This window comes from Rhinolophus sinicus, chromosome 11 (assembly GCF_057876585.1).
Source record: "Rhinolophus sinicus isolate RSI-liver-muscle chromosome 11, RSI-T2T, whole genome shotgun sequence".
NCBI lineage: Eukaryota > Metazoa > Chordata > Mammalia > Chiroptera > Rhinolophidae > Rhinolophus > Rhinolophus sinicus.
In genome coordinates this window covers 5,933,505-5,948,736 of record NC_142511.1, presented here as the reverse complement: position 1 = coordinate 5,948,736, position 15,232 = coordinate 5,933,505, and the positions used below count along the sequence as shown (strand labels likewise).

The 15,232-nt window shown below is 41.9% G+C and overlaps 1 long non-coding RNA gene across 1 annotated transcript in view; it reads right to left on the bottom strand.

Annotated features, from left to right (window-relative positions):
- Positions 1-200: 200 nt before the first annotated feature.
- Positions 201-15,232, bottom strand: part of LOC141569361 (uncharacterized) — a 258,046-nt gene continuing 243,014 nt past the window's right edge. The window contains exon 4 of the long non-coding RNA XR_012492902.2: positions 201-319. This is a non-coding gene — a long non-coding RNA (uncharacterized LOC141569361). The remainder of the gene's footprint in view (positions 320-15,232) is intronic.

The following is a 15,232-nucleotide window of genomic DNA, read 5'->3' as shown; positions in this document are numbered from 1 at the left end:
TGTAGCACAGCCGAAAAAAAAAGGAAAATATCTTCAACTGAGAAACGATGTGAGTAGTTAACTAATTCCACTGGGGTTAGAAAGTGGTGATCCCAGCAGGCAAATCAGTTTCCTTGAGAAAGAGCACCCCAGAAAAGTATTACATCACTATATCATGAAGAACTTCTAGAAAGACAATACCAGAAAGCTTTACTCACCAGCTTTCTTCAAGCAAAGAGTCCCTGAGAAACTGTGACTTAAAAAAGATGGGTCCGCTGATGTGTTCAGTTGTATGTCCAAAAGATGGGTCCGCTGATGTGTTCAGTTGTATGTCCAGCACCTACCATTTAAAAGGGGGACAATCAGTGTGTGTGTGTGGAACCGAATGGTCCAGAGGATGCACCTTCACTAAGGAAGCAATTCTGGGTCTGAATAAAACCATTCCTTTGTTAATAGAAACATTTCACCTCTTGCCTCTTCCTCATGCCCTTCAGAGAAGAACCTGTGCCTTGGGAAAAAAGATGGAGTCAAGGTTGCCCTTCCTTGTCCTGTCGTCTTGTCCTATAGCATTTTTGTTCCTTCTCCCAGGCCAGGGTACAACAGGACCTCTCCCCACACACTCTCCTTACTCTAGAAGGACTGAAATTTCTTTCAGTTGGCCCCCTTTCTTGTCTCAGCTTTGGATCACTTCCACAGATACCACCTGAGGGCTTACTACAAAGGGAGCAGTTGTTTTTTGTTTTGTTTTGTTTTTAAGTCACGACTTCTTCATTCTTCGTTCTTTCCCTTTCATCATATTCCAAGAAACATAGTCTCTGCAAAATGTTGCACACAAAAAAATCCAGGTTATACCCAAAGATGTTAGGTCACAAGCACAAAGTCACACGGCACAGCCAGTTTCTCCCTATCCTAAGAAATCTGTTTCCTCTCCTTCCCTGATGCTCCTCTTGGGTCCACCAGCAGCCTCTTCTTTCAGCCCCTCCACTTTCAAATAACACATGCCTTTTTTATGCTTGCCCTCTGTGCAGGAAACCTGCTTCTACATGGCTGTCTCTTTTAGGCACAACACCTCCCTGGAGTAATATTCTTGCCTAGTCTACTTGTCAGTCATAGTTCTTTTTCAGAGATGCCCAATTACACCAGCATGTTTGAAATACATAAGACTCCACATTTCTATTTGAATGCATCTATCTCTATCCCTTTTTTGAGATTCCCATCAACAGATTTCTTGGTGGTGGTGGTGGTAGGGGGAGGGGTAGTTGGTTATTTTTCTGAAGAGCTAGAGCCCCATAATACCGTTAATTGATTTACATTCTCAAATGCTAAGTCATGAAGCCGAAGGCAGTACTTTATGACTCCTATATGAGGGGCTGATAATTCTCATAAGAGGGATTAGTGAAATTGGCAGAGCTTCATTTGGAGGTGATGATAACTCAGTCCTCGACAACAGGGCTTCTAAACTGGCCTTGTGACAATCTGCCACCATCTGCTTGAATGGAAGCTATACCCTTGGCTTGAAACCGCAAATTCATTTTGTATGGAAAGCGCTGGCAGGAAAGGAAGGTAGGGAACAGGTAGGGCGATGCTCTACGCGCAGTCTGTATGAGTGGTCTGACTTGTGGGCTAGAAAGAAACACCTCCGGCAACATCTTTATGAGCTGCTGTGAACATTCCAAAGAAGCAGGTGCGCTTGGCCAAGCTCTACTTCAGGGATGAATGGGCCTTCAGAGAGGAATCTCTTTTGGAGAAACAAACACAGGAAGTAGTGAGTGAGTGAGTGAGCGAGTGAGTGTGTGTGTGTGTGTGTGTGTGTGTGTGTGTGTGTGTGTGTGTGTGTTGGGGTGGGAGGGGCGTGGGCGACTCCAGGTCTTTATTTAAAGGAAGAAGCAATGTGTCTGGGCTGACTTCCACACCAGGTCGATTCTGTGCAAGTGGAGTCATTCTGGGTTCTGAGCCCACAAACTCTAGGCGTGATGTAAATAATCAGAGGGCACCTGCCACTCACAGTAGATGTGGTCAGGCCCTGACCTGAGGCTTGCTGGGTCTCAGTGCAGGGCCTGGAGGCAAATGACATCTGTTTTCTCAGCTACCCCGGCCCCGTGTACTGTTTAGTTCCCCTTACAAGCACTGAATGTCAGAGAACTTGAGCGCAACTTTTAATACTTCCAGTAGAACATATTATGTCTCAGTAGCTATTCACCCCTATGTTTTAGAACTTCCGGCCCCTTGGTTAAGTAACCCCCACACCTTCTGCTCTCTCTCCAGCCTAGGGCAGTGCATGCAATGCTCATGCCCTTTGAACCTCTTGGCAGAAAACCTCTTTGTGGTCCCCTAATTGGAAATGTGACATTCTGTCAGAGTCTTACAAATCTGTCCATCCTGGGAGGTGCTTTTGAGTGTAGAAAAGAGGTTAATTTACGTGCAGATTTATGCAAGTAAATTTAAAATACGTACTCACACATACCAAAGAAACACATATGTTTTCAAATGTATGGATATGACAGGGCACCTGGCAGACGTCAACCCTGAATTGGCCAGGCACTGGCTAAAGCAATGCATACAAAACACAGACCTCACAATAACCCTATGAGCCCAGGTAGGTTTTGTTTTTATCCGCAGCTTAGATAACAATGAAGTTAAGATCGCAGAGGTTAAATAACTTGCCCAGCACCACTCAGTCAGGAAGTGGCAGAGCTGAGCACTGAATACAAGCATGTGACTTTGGAGCCCACATGACCAGAGAATTAATCACTCCCTATTCTTGCCTACAGACAGACAACGGTAGTATGTGACGTAAGTACGAATGCAATCCAAATACTCCGCATGCTCCAGCTTTCTCCTGCCACTTTTTACTTCATTATTAAATGGGATGACTGGTTCAATCTCCATCCCAGAAATCGTAGGAAGTCTAATTCGTTTTCCACCATTAAAAAGTCTTTGGGGGTAAGGGGAGTGGGCCAGTCTACCATATTCTCTTGGTCAGTCAGTACTGCGGTGACTTCCCTACTCTAAACCCAGTTCTGAACAGGGCTGTCTTTTCTCTCTGCCCATATCAATTTGGGCATGAAATACGGGATGGTTTCATCGGTTCCTTGCAATCCCCCTGCCCACCCCACCTGCCCAATGCTATTTATACAATACATCTGCAGCAGAGTTTTACTAAAGGTTTGAGAGTTAATGGGAGAAAGAGTCTGCAGAACAGTTGAATACAAGCATTGACTTAACCAAATGCTAGATGGTACACCTTCAGAGTCCATCAGCTAGTGCTGCCGGCCCGGGAGAGCTTGCGGCCATATGCTCTGGTCTTGTGCTCTTTCTAAATATTTTTTCTGTAGCATGGCAGTCTCTAGGCCCGAAAGTCCAGCTGGGTTTCCTGTGAAGTCCGATTTGGCTGTCTGTGTTGCCTCTCTCTTCAAACAGATTTAGTGATTTGGGGCAGTAGATGGGTGTACAGACAGCAGACTTCACAGTCAAGAGACTTCAAAACGTTGACTTTGACAAAGAGCTACCTTACCTTTTATAAATTGTACCACTCCCTGACTGTATGAAGGTTGATGCAGTCAATTCTTGTTTTAAGTAGGTGGCGGCTTCTCTCTCCACTGTCCCAGAGGAAGAGGAGCACGCGGGATGACATCTGACCTAGACTGCAGGGATGGTGAAGGGTAGGCCAGCAGAGGTGATAACTTCACGCTGAAATCTTGAGGATAAGGAAGAGTGAGCCAGGTGACGGGCACCCAGGGAATGGTGAAACTGTCCCACGCCAAACAGCCTAATCCAAGCCCAGGGAAAGGGTACCCATTGAGGACCCCAAAGATAGTTTTGTGTTGTAAGAGATTAAAGATTGATAAAAACGGTGGCAAAAGATGAGGAAACATGAGCAGTCCTGGCAGCCAGACTAAGGCACCAGAATTTATCTGAAGATAGTGAAAATTCATAAAGAGTTTTATGTGAAGACTTCTGCAATCAATCTTTCCTCCTTTCCTCCCTCTTTCTCTCTCCTTTCTCTTCCTCTTTTCCCTTTCCTTACTTCCCTCCTTTCTTTCTTCCTTCCTTTCTTCTTCCCCCACCATCCATTTCTTTTTATCTTTCTCTCTTTCTTTCTGAAAGACCATGGGGGCTGTGGTGTGGAGAATGAATTGTAGGAAAGCAGAGTAAAAGTTACCGCTGTAGATATTGGAGTAGTTGTTTTGGGGCCAGAGGAAAGTGAGACAGAGTCAAGAGTTACTCAAGATGTCTATGGAGCGGGGAGGCAGTGAGGAAGAAAGAGGCATAAAGAATCACCTACTGGATGGATTGGGGTGGAGTGATAGGTTCACTAGGACGGGGAATCCAAAAGGGAGCAAGTAGTTGAACGGGCATTGAATGCATTTAATTTTGGACATGTTGAATAATATGACTTCCAAACGGAGATGCCCAGTGGGACGTCGGATAGGTGGACCTGGAGCCCCAGTGATATCTGTCTTGTGATATAGAGTTGGGAGTTGCTATCAAATAGGTGGTAATTGATGCCCCCGGAGTGGCTAACATTACTTACATAGAGGGGCCACATGAGAAAAGGACCATGGACCAAGTGCCAAATCTTCAAAATGCCAATATTTTAGGGATGGCCAAGGAAACAGGAGCCCACCATAAAGACTAAAGAGGAAGAAACAGCTGAAAAGTAGGACAGAGAACCCAAGGCAAAGTGTTTAAAGAGACACAGAGTAGTCAGTCATGTGACAGCTCAGAGACATGTTCTGGAAATGGTGCTCCTGTGACTTATCTTTTCCCAGTTTCATTATAAGCTTCTTGTGCCCATGCTGACATTTGTGCTCAATAAACACGTCCCAATTGACAGCACGCATCGCTTCCTCTCTCCCCAAATATTACAAGTCCATGCTCCTCTGACAGCACAGACCACAGACATCATTTTCCTTTGGGAAGAAAAACAGGTCACTCTCTTAACAAAAACTGGAAAATCTGAGGCGGAGTCCTTTGTACAGATAAATATGGCAGCAATTAATTTATTGGTATGCCATTTCATTACATGGGAAATTCTATATGCTTTCGAAAAGAGTGACTTTTCTCCTTTCTCTTTTACTGCCTACTGGGGTCTCTGGATGAACCTCTTATTCCCTAAGGCAATGAAACACTTGAATAATTTATTATTTAATAAATGTAGGACACGGGGCACTGATGTGTATTGAAAGGCATAGATCTCGTAGGTTGCATATTGCAGAGTGGCTGGCGTCACGTCATTTGCTAGAGCTGGTACTAAGGATTCATGAATGCTTCATTTTGCAGACCACAGAGCAATTTCAGCTTGGACTAAGTTGCCTTCAGAATCAGCTGATTTCCAAAAGTTTTGTCACAGTTCTAGAAATTGTGTATCCCACCAACCACTCAGAAAGGAAAAATAAGTTGGGAAAATGCGTCTTGTAGTTAAAAACAGGAATAAAAAAAGCTTTCACTTCCTTTATTTAGTATGAAATTTATCTGCTCAGGCTTATGAATGCTTGGAAATTGTCTGCTGCTGCTTCTTCTTCTTTTTTTTTTTTTTTTTTCCATTTGAGCTCAATTTGATCCAGAAAGACACAGAAAGTCTGTGGCTTTGGCAGCCATTCTTACTCTTCTCTACGAGAGGAAATAGATTCCAGCTTGTTGGGTTCTCTAGAGGGTGGTAGCTGCAGCACAATCAGGAATTAGCTCGAATACCAGCTTCAAAAGGATATAGTCCATTTCCTTTCAAGCTATGCTGAGAAACCCAGTCTTGGATAAAAGTTAGAAATGATCACTAGACGACATTACAACAGATTTGTTTACTTATTGCTCTTCAGATGCAAGAAAATGAAGAAAATCCGATTCCTTGACCTTTTACATTTCTCACTCACCACTGGGTGATATCTGTCTACAATTTGTCAGCACAGGGGACGTCTTCTAATTTTCTGTCTTGTATTAGAGGGCCTTTAGTTTTTCTACCATGAATTACCTTTTATGGTTCCCACTATTTTCAGCTGCTGTAGAATGGCTTTCATCTGACATTTTCTACATTGTTCTTCTACCCTTATACAGGGTCATTTGGACAGCCTTTTAAAGTCTTACATAAAACTGTAGAAGAAGACATTAATATTATCAGATAGTATCTACATGTCACTCACAGAGATATGTAATTCTGGGACATACTTTTCTTTTTTCTGCAGATGACTTGGTGGCCTTAAAATAAACAAACAAAAAACCAAAAAAACACAGAAAATGAAAACTGTATCACTTTTTATAGTTGCTTCCCTTTTGCAAATAGCTGTCGGAGAATTCAGAACCCAGTATATAGCTCAAGTACCAGAAATTAGTCAGTTCTTTATTGATAATGCTTCTCCTTTCTGCTTGGTGTCTGAATGGCTCCTGTACTGGACACCGGTACGCCTTTATCCACATTCAGTTCAAATCTCAGTTCTGCCTCTGGCTACTTGCACGAAGCCACTTGACCTCTGCGTGGCTTAGTTTCCCTTTGCGCAAAATGGATACATGTATCCCTCTTTCGTCAAGTTACTTGTGAGAATTCAATGAAAGTCTGTGTTGCAGCCGCTTAGGAGCTCAAGATACATTAGTTTACTTTAAGGTGGACCGCCTTGAGTTTTAGTATTTAAAAAAATGTTTAATTAATTTCAGGTGTACAAAACAACATAATGATTCGATAGTTACACCCCTCACAAAGTGATCACCCCAACAAGTCTGCTACACATCTGACACCGTGCAGAGCTGTTCCAATACCATTGATGACATTCCCAATGTTGGACTTCACATCCCGTAAATAAATACATATCTATAGAACATTCACTACTATTTTATGTTAGTTTCAGGTACACAGTGCAGTGGCCAGGCATCCATACAACTTATGAAGAGATCCTACCCACAAGCCCAGCACCCATCTGACACCACACACAGTTTTACAACATTTTTGACTGTATTTCCCATAGTGCATTTTCACATCCCCATGACTATTTTGTGACGACCAGTTTGTGCTTCCCAATCCCTTCACCTTTCTCACCCCCTCCCCCGAACTTCCTCCCATCTAGCAACCATCTTGAGCTTTATTCTTAAATACTTTGTTGAGTTTAAATCTCTTCATGATGGAGTGCTGACTGGAAAGAATATCTTTGTTCTGGAAAATACATCTTTGCAGCTAGAGCTGTGAGGCCCTTCATTCAGGAGGAAGAGAGCTGGTGTGAAGCCAAAGAGTTGTTTATAGTCTCCTGCTTAATTTGAAAATTGAACTTTCTTTGCACCTATGTGTAGCAGAACATGGTTTTAGAAACCTCTCCCACATCCTGCTGTGCTCCAAGAAGCCACTGCTACAGCTTGAAAGAGAGAACTAAATTCACTTGGCTTCCCTGTGTTGTCACTTAAAAACCTGGGTATGTCTTTATGAATTTCTCTTCTAGAATAAGACAGTAATTCGTGTGGCTTCTTCTACTGTCTTTCATCTAATTGATGCTATAACTATAAAAATCCCTTTCAAACTGGCTATTGGGAAAATCAAGATTGTCTCTGGCCATGAAACAGATATTTAAAAGATGTAAGAGACTCAAAGTAAGCAGGAGAATGAACATTAAGTTATAATCTCTATTTTATTATCGATCTCTTGATTAGCAAGTATAATTTAGTTCACCAGTGGATTCCTTTTGAAACCAAATGTAGAGGTAGTTCAGTGCAGAGACTCAAAGCACAGACTCTGAATCAAGACTATTGGCTTCTGGATTCTGTTTCGCCGCTAACAGTCTGAATTTGGGGAAACTAATTCTCTGTGTGTCAGTGTTTTCATCTATTAAATGAGAACTTAAGTTCTTTATGCCTCAGTTTCTTCATCTGTAAGAGGTAAACAGCAATGATACCTAACAATCATAAGAGTGTTATGAGGATTCAACGATTCAATACTTGCAAAGCACTCAGAATAGTGCCTAGCATGCAGTAATTTCCTTATAAGCATGTGTTAACTAACTAACTAACTAACTAACTAACTAACTAACTAACTAACTAACTAACTAAATGTAAGCCAATCAACAATGAAGGAGGCACAGGCAAGTGTGTAAGCAGCTTGTTATGAAAGACAGATATAGTCCTGGGGTCAGACAGGTTGAATTTTGACTCCACCACTTGCTGACTGGGGAGGCCTGGACCAGTCAGTTTGCTCATCTGAAGAAGAAACTTAAGAGTCACTCGCAGAATTGTTGTGAGGGTTTGAGCTAACCTGGATAAATAACCTAGCCCAGTACCTGGAACTGGGGGGAGAGCATATCAGAAAAGTAACTAGCATCGCCCCTAAAGAATGAGAAGTTAGAAAAGACGTTACATGCATAGCAGGAAGGATGTGGCTTAACCAGCAGGGAGATGTTCCTGGGGCCACATCTTAGAGAGGGTTGGCACTGTCTACAAGGACAATGTGTGGACTCTCCCTTGAGGTAAACCTTAATTCCATGATAGTTAGGCATCTGGGTCAGTTTGGCCTGGTAGGGCATAGATTCTAGAGACACACACGTACTCCACACATTTCGTCCCTCCCTCCCTGCCTCCTTCCCTCCCTCTTCTTCCTTCCTTTCTTCCACACCAACTGAGTGCCTGTCACGTGCTAAACTTGTCTGGGTTCCAGGCGATGGTGGTACATACACGACTGGAATCCAGTTCCTCTCCTTCAGAGGGTCACTATTCAGTGCCCTGTTTCACAGGTGGAGAAGCATTGCTGGTGTGAAACACAAAGTGCAGACATTAAGAAAGGCAGCTGGCCTGTGATAGGGACACAGCCCTTTATTGCTGCACAGCGGTCTTCTCCTTCTCCCAGCTCTTCCAGCCAATCAACTAAGAGCTTCTAAGCACCTAGTGTGTGTGAGGCGCTCTAATGAGCTCTGGGAACATAAAGTTCATTAACACAGAGTCTTGCTCTCTAGGTGCTCACAGCGTCACGGGAGAGACAGACATATACACAGACAACTGCCACGCATCTTTGACATGCTGGAATAGAAAGAGGAGCAGAGAGTTGTAGGAGTACAGAATAGAAGGTGCCTCCATTATCCTGGGAACATCAGAAAAGGATTCAAGGGTGAGGAAAAACTGTCATCTGCGCTTCAAGGAGGAAGTAGTGCTTTCTAGATGGAGAAGGAAGAAGGCTTCCAGGGAGACAAGGCCTTCAGATGTGGCATGCGTGTGCCTGACGTGTGAAGGAAACACACCTGCTCAGTGACCTGTAGGAGACCTGGAGACCAGTGGCGGCAGGAGGAGGATGTGAAAATGGTTGGTTTGCGGAAGCTCTTCAAGCAGGAGCTCAGACTGCTCTTCTAGGCACTGAGAAGGCACTTCTAAGAGATTTTAAGAGTGCTTTGATCAGTTTGTCAGAAATATTGCTGGTGGAAGAGAACTGCTGACCGAGACAAGACAGTTGGATTTGGAACTGTACAAAGACGGGGGTGGAAGCAGTATTGTACGTGGCAATGGAGAGAGTCCACTTGAACAGAAAAGCTTCTTAGAATAATCACTATGGGTTTCAAAAAAGTGAAACTTGAATGATAGCTCACCCAAGTGTTTTATGAAATCCTATTTGCAGAGCTGAACAGAAAACTGCTCACCAAAACAATTCCAGCAAAATGTCGTCTTCTAGTTGATTTCCTCCATTTCTGAAAATCTTTGTCTTCTGATCATGTTCATCGTTTGCTTACTGCTGTTGTTTCAAGTGATGCTTTTGTGGCCAGGGAACGAAGGCCAGAATTCCCCTTTTCTTCAGTAAATGAATTCCATTTAACTACCTTCATTTTCTGAACTTCCTTTTGCATCCCGTCCTACCTCTTGGAGCATTAGAAATTTCTACTTTGACAGTATTATATCTTCATATTTCTTATCTAAATTCAAACGTATTAATTCATCTCTGTATACCTTACCATTCGGAATTAGAAGCAACAAGCAAAGAAGTGGTTCTAGGGAGATCAAACTGTTTGGACATTAGGGACTACCATAGGAGCCCGTTAATTTGGTCTAATCTATGGCCTGAGAATGCACTTACCTTATAACCCTAGCCTGCAGCCCCCTCAATGTACGTTTTTGGTCATTAAGGAAGATAGGATAGAATGTCTGAAAGGGCAAGCCTATTCCTACTTGGAGGGAGAACTCAAATTCTATGTAATATTTGACTCAAAGAGGATGAGTATATTTTTTCACTTACTCATTCACTCTCTCTTCCCATACACATTTACTGAACACCCACACTATGTGGGTATAGAGACAAACACAGTTCCAGCTCCTCAGAAGCTTGCAGCTTAATACAGAGACATAAATGTCCTTAGGGACACAGGTTACAATACATCAAGGTAAGTGAAAGGAAAGAGTGAGCAATAATGCAATTACAAGCTGACAACAAACTCAAGAGTTGCCTGGGAAGCATGCCAGCTGCTTAGTTCAGTTTAGATAAATTGATCGCTGTCATCCCTCTTGGTAAGAGCCTACTCACTATATTTACTTCTTTATTAAGGATGTGGTTTTGTGGCAGGGTTTACATTACAGCATAGTTTGATACACATCAGGAGAAAGACTTACAGAGTATTCACTCCGTGCCTACCAGGTATCTAGTAAGATGCTTGTAATCACACATCACGGGCAGGGTGCTACTGGGCCTCCAGTTCGGACAAGAATAATTTGAGTCATGCTGGTTATACGCTAGGCTTTAGGCAAGACAATAAGCCTCAAAGCCCTGTGCTGTCAGAATGTCACAAGAGAGAGAGGCTGGAGCATTACAGCCAGCCATCAGGCCAGCAGAGCTTAGCTGTACAATAAAAAATGTTGTCATCAGTGTTATGACGCTCAAGGAGTAAAAACAACCACAGAGTAATATGTGAAGCAAAAAGCTCAGTAGAGATTGGCTCTGGTGCTAGCAGATTCTGATTAGTGGGAGTAGAACGGGATAAACATAATACTTAGAAACTCAAGCTTTAGGAGCTGAACCTGGTCTGGGTGCGACACTGTGATGCTCTGATGTCAGTAAAGCTATTCATCCATTCACTTATCCATCCATCCATCCACCCACCATCCATCCGTCCGTCCGTCCGTCCATCCACTTAGCCATCCAATATTCACTGAGCATCATCAGTGAATCAGGCTTTAGGTAGAGTTCCGGTGCACAGAGATACAAACGTCACCTCTAAAGGCCTACACCCCAATGGAGCAGATGTACACGTAAGCAGATGATTATACTGTGGGATGCTAAGTGCTAGAATACGGATACATAGAAGACAGGTTTGGGAGCAAACGGAAGAGACTTAAGTAAGACGAAAAGGTCAGGAGATGGTTTCTCTAGGAAGTAGTGCCTGGTTGAATTTTAGAGAATACTAAGAGTTGGTCAGCACAAGACCAAGAGTGCTTTTTGTTAACTCTGACCTCTCTGATACTGGTACTTCTAGAAAGCAGATTCCTGCAGTAAGCCAGGACCTCTATCAGCCTATTTTGGGGGAAGAGGTTCCTCGGAGCAGAAAACCAGAAGCAGCAGCCAACTGAGCACCCTTCTCAACTACAAAGAACTGTAACTTTTAATGGCCAGACCCCCCCAGCAACAGAGCTTAGGCAGCCTGTCCCTTAGCTCAAGCGACTTGTAGTGTGTCAGAAGGGACTCCAGTTAGAGCTCAGACCGCTATTCTAAACAAACCCTCATCTGACACTCGAATAACCATGATGTCCAGTTTTGAGCTGGGTAATGAGCTTGAGGACACAGGCTGCAATCCCTGATAACTTTTATAGTGCCCAGAGCCTACCTGGACACTTTCTGTTGACAGTTTTCATATTGTTTAGCACCAGAGAGAGGAAGAAACATCCATGTAAAAGCACTTTATTATATAGTACTCTGTATATTCCTACATATTTTTTAAAAAAATGTATATTTTTAATTTCCAACAATAAGCTATGTCTATTCCGTATGAATACCATGCATTCATTAACTATTATTTTGCGGATTATTTAGAGAGAATGCCAGGTATGCTATTATAAGTGTAAAAAGCAAGTTATGTAACGGTATGAAAAGCATGATTTTAAATTTGTATGTATATAAAAAAAGGATCCATCTTCTTACACTTCAGCACCTGAGGACTTCAACCCTTGCCTTAACCCTTGAAGACTAATGCAGTGGCTACTACAGAGACAGCTCACAATCAAGAATACACAAATGGATACTATGTTCTAAGGTTAAACGTCTACGTTTAAAGACTCCCTGTTGCAGATTTCACAAAGAGGGCATCTCACCAAATTGTGCTACAATCTCCCTTTTCCTGTAGAGAGAAAATGGCTAGAGGTGGGGCAAGGGGTCATTTGCAGCAAGGGAAAATGTTAGAAGAGCATCTGTGAGAACAAGCTTTCTTCCAGAGTTACCTAGTTTGTGAGAGGTCATGGCTCCCTTTCACGTCCCACTCCTGCCTCCCATCTCTGCAGAGAGGGGCACATATGACATTGATTTTGTATGAATCTAACCATGTCATAGGGGGAGTCATAGGCAGGGAGTGGCTACCTACCCCAAAAGGTTGTTGTGAAAGATGAATCTGCACGGGGGAATCCCTGGAAATAACCCAATGGAGTGGAGTGAGGCTGCGGCCGTGCTTTCCAAAGGACTCCCTGATGTCAGAAGGCAACAAAGGGCCAGCTGGTGTACTGTGGTAAGCAGAAGGATTACCCAAAGATGTCTGCACACTAATCTCCAGAACCTATGAATATGTTATCTTATATGGCTGAAGGGGCTTTGCAGAGGTAATTATGGTTATGCACCCTAAAATAGGGAGATTATCCCGGATTATCCAAGTGGACCCAATGCAGTTACAAAGGTCCTCAAAAGCTTTCCATGTTTGGAGTTGGAGAGATGCCACAAAAGGGGAAGTCAGAGAGATTTGAAACATGAGAAAGGTTTGAACCACCATTGCTGGCTTGAAGATGGAGGGGAATTGAATTCTGCCAACTACCTGAATGAGACTAGAAGCAGATTTCCCCCCAGAGCCTTCAGATAAGAGGCCAGAGTGGCCGACATATTGATTTATTGATTTCAGCCTTGTGTAGTCTTGCTTGTTTATTTTTACAATTGTTACATTTCCTTTTGGTGTCAGATCCAAAAAAATCACTGCCAAGTAGCTTACTGTTTTCTTTTAGAGAGCTGTCTCTATAGTTTTCTTCTAGGAATTACTGTTTTCTAGGAGTTTTATGGTTTCAGGTCGTACATTCAAGGCTTTAATCCATTTTCAGTCAAGTTTTGTGTGTGGTGTAAGATAGGGGTCCAGTTTCATTATTTTGCATATGGCTGTCCAGTTTTCCCAACACCACTTATTGAAGAGACTATCCTTTCCCCACTACACATCCTTGATTCCTTTGTTGTATATTAGTTGACCATATATGTGCAAGTTTTTTTCTGGGCTTACTGTTCTGTTCCATTGATCTATGTGTTGTCTGTTTTTATGCCCACACCATACTATTTTGATTACTATAGCTTTGTAATATAGTTTAAAATCAGAAAGTGTGGTTCCTGAAACTTTGCTTTTTTTTTTTTTCCCCCTAAGATTGCATTGGCTATTTGGGGTCTGTCGTGGTTCTACACAAATTTTAGGACTTTTTAAATTTCTATGAAAAATGCTATTGGATTTTAATAGAGGTTATTAAATCCATAGATTACTTTGGGTAGTATGGACATTTTAACAATATCAATACTTCCAATCCATGAGCATGGAATATTTTTCCATATTTCTGTGTCTTCAATTTACTTCATCAATGTCTTATACTTTGCAATGTACAGATTTTTCATTGCTTTGGTTAAATTTATTCCTAAATATTTTATTCTTCTTTATACAATTATAAATGCCATTGCTTTCTTAATTTTTCTTTCTGATGGTATATTCTTGGTATATAGAAACACAACTGGTTTTTGTATATTTATTTTGTATCCTGCAACTCTACTGAATTCATATATTCTAATAGTTTTTTGATGGAGTCTTTAGGGTTTTCTATGTATAATATCACATTGTCTGCATATAGAGACCCCCTTTGACCTTATTGTAGTCTTTGGCTTAAAGCCTATTTTGTCTGATATAAATATAGCTGGGCTGCTTCATTTTGGCTTTCATCTGCATGAAACATCTTTTTTCTATCCCTTCACACAGTCTCTGGGTGTCCTTATAGCTGAAGTGAGTCTCTTGTAGGCAGCATATAGATGGGTTTTATTTTTTAATCTATTCAGTCAGTCTACTGTTTTGATTGGAGAATTTAGTTCATTTACATTTAAAGTAACTGTTTAAGTATGGACTTACTATTGCCATTTTGTTAATTTTTTTCTGGTAGCTTTGTAATTCCTTTGTTCCTTTCCTACCAGATTCACTGTGGGTTTCTCTTCTTCACCCAGTGTGTAGAAATTGCTCAGCTAGTTTCTGGATTTCTCTTAGAAGTCATTGCTTAGTGTGTAGCTGTACATTTAATATGTCCATGGGAAGAGGTGAGTTCAGGAGCCTCCTATGTCACCATCATGGATTAGAACTAAGCACTGCAGTACTTTCTAAGTAAGTATTTAATTACTGAGATGAATAGTAGTAGTTCATCAAGAGTCTTCAGTAGTTTCTCTCTGTGTCCTGAGAGCAGGCTTTTAATACGTGTTGTTTCCTTGCTTATACTCTATAATTTTCTCTCTTTTTTTTAAATAATTTACGTTTGAAATTAGTACTCAGTGGTGTCGCAATCAGTGGTGCTGCAATTAGTGACAAGATCTAGAAATTCGTGGGATGAAGGACCAGGAGAGGATGTGAGAGGCTGTGTACGTGTGAAGAGGCGAACACCCTCACTTTCAGCCAAAGAGATTCCCTTTAGGCTGGTTGGACAATTAAAACCTTGAAATATTTAGGGCTTATCTTAGCAAAACATTCACAGTTAAGTCATACATATTATTTCTTCATTTAGCAAATGGAAACTGCCTGCTACCTTTAATTGGCACCATTTCATTAATCATAATACAGCATCCCACAGTATTGTCTATGATTCAGTGTTTTTTCCATTGGCATGCCAGCCAGAGATTTCCTCTTTATAGTGGAACGTCCTACTGTATTCACCATTAGAGTCGTCAAACTGGATAGACCAGTACCTTACCCTGGGCAACTCTAGATGCTTTGTCAATTCTCTCCTGAATTGAATTAACTGGTAACTCTGGGGAAGTTACATAAAATCATATAAAAAAGATCAGTGAAACTTATCTGAAATTGAAACATATTTTCGATGCATTTGGAAGGAT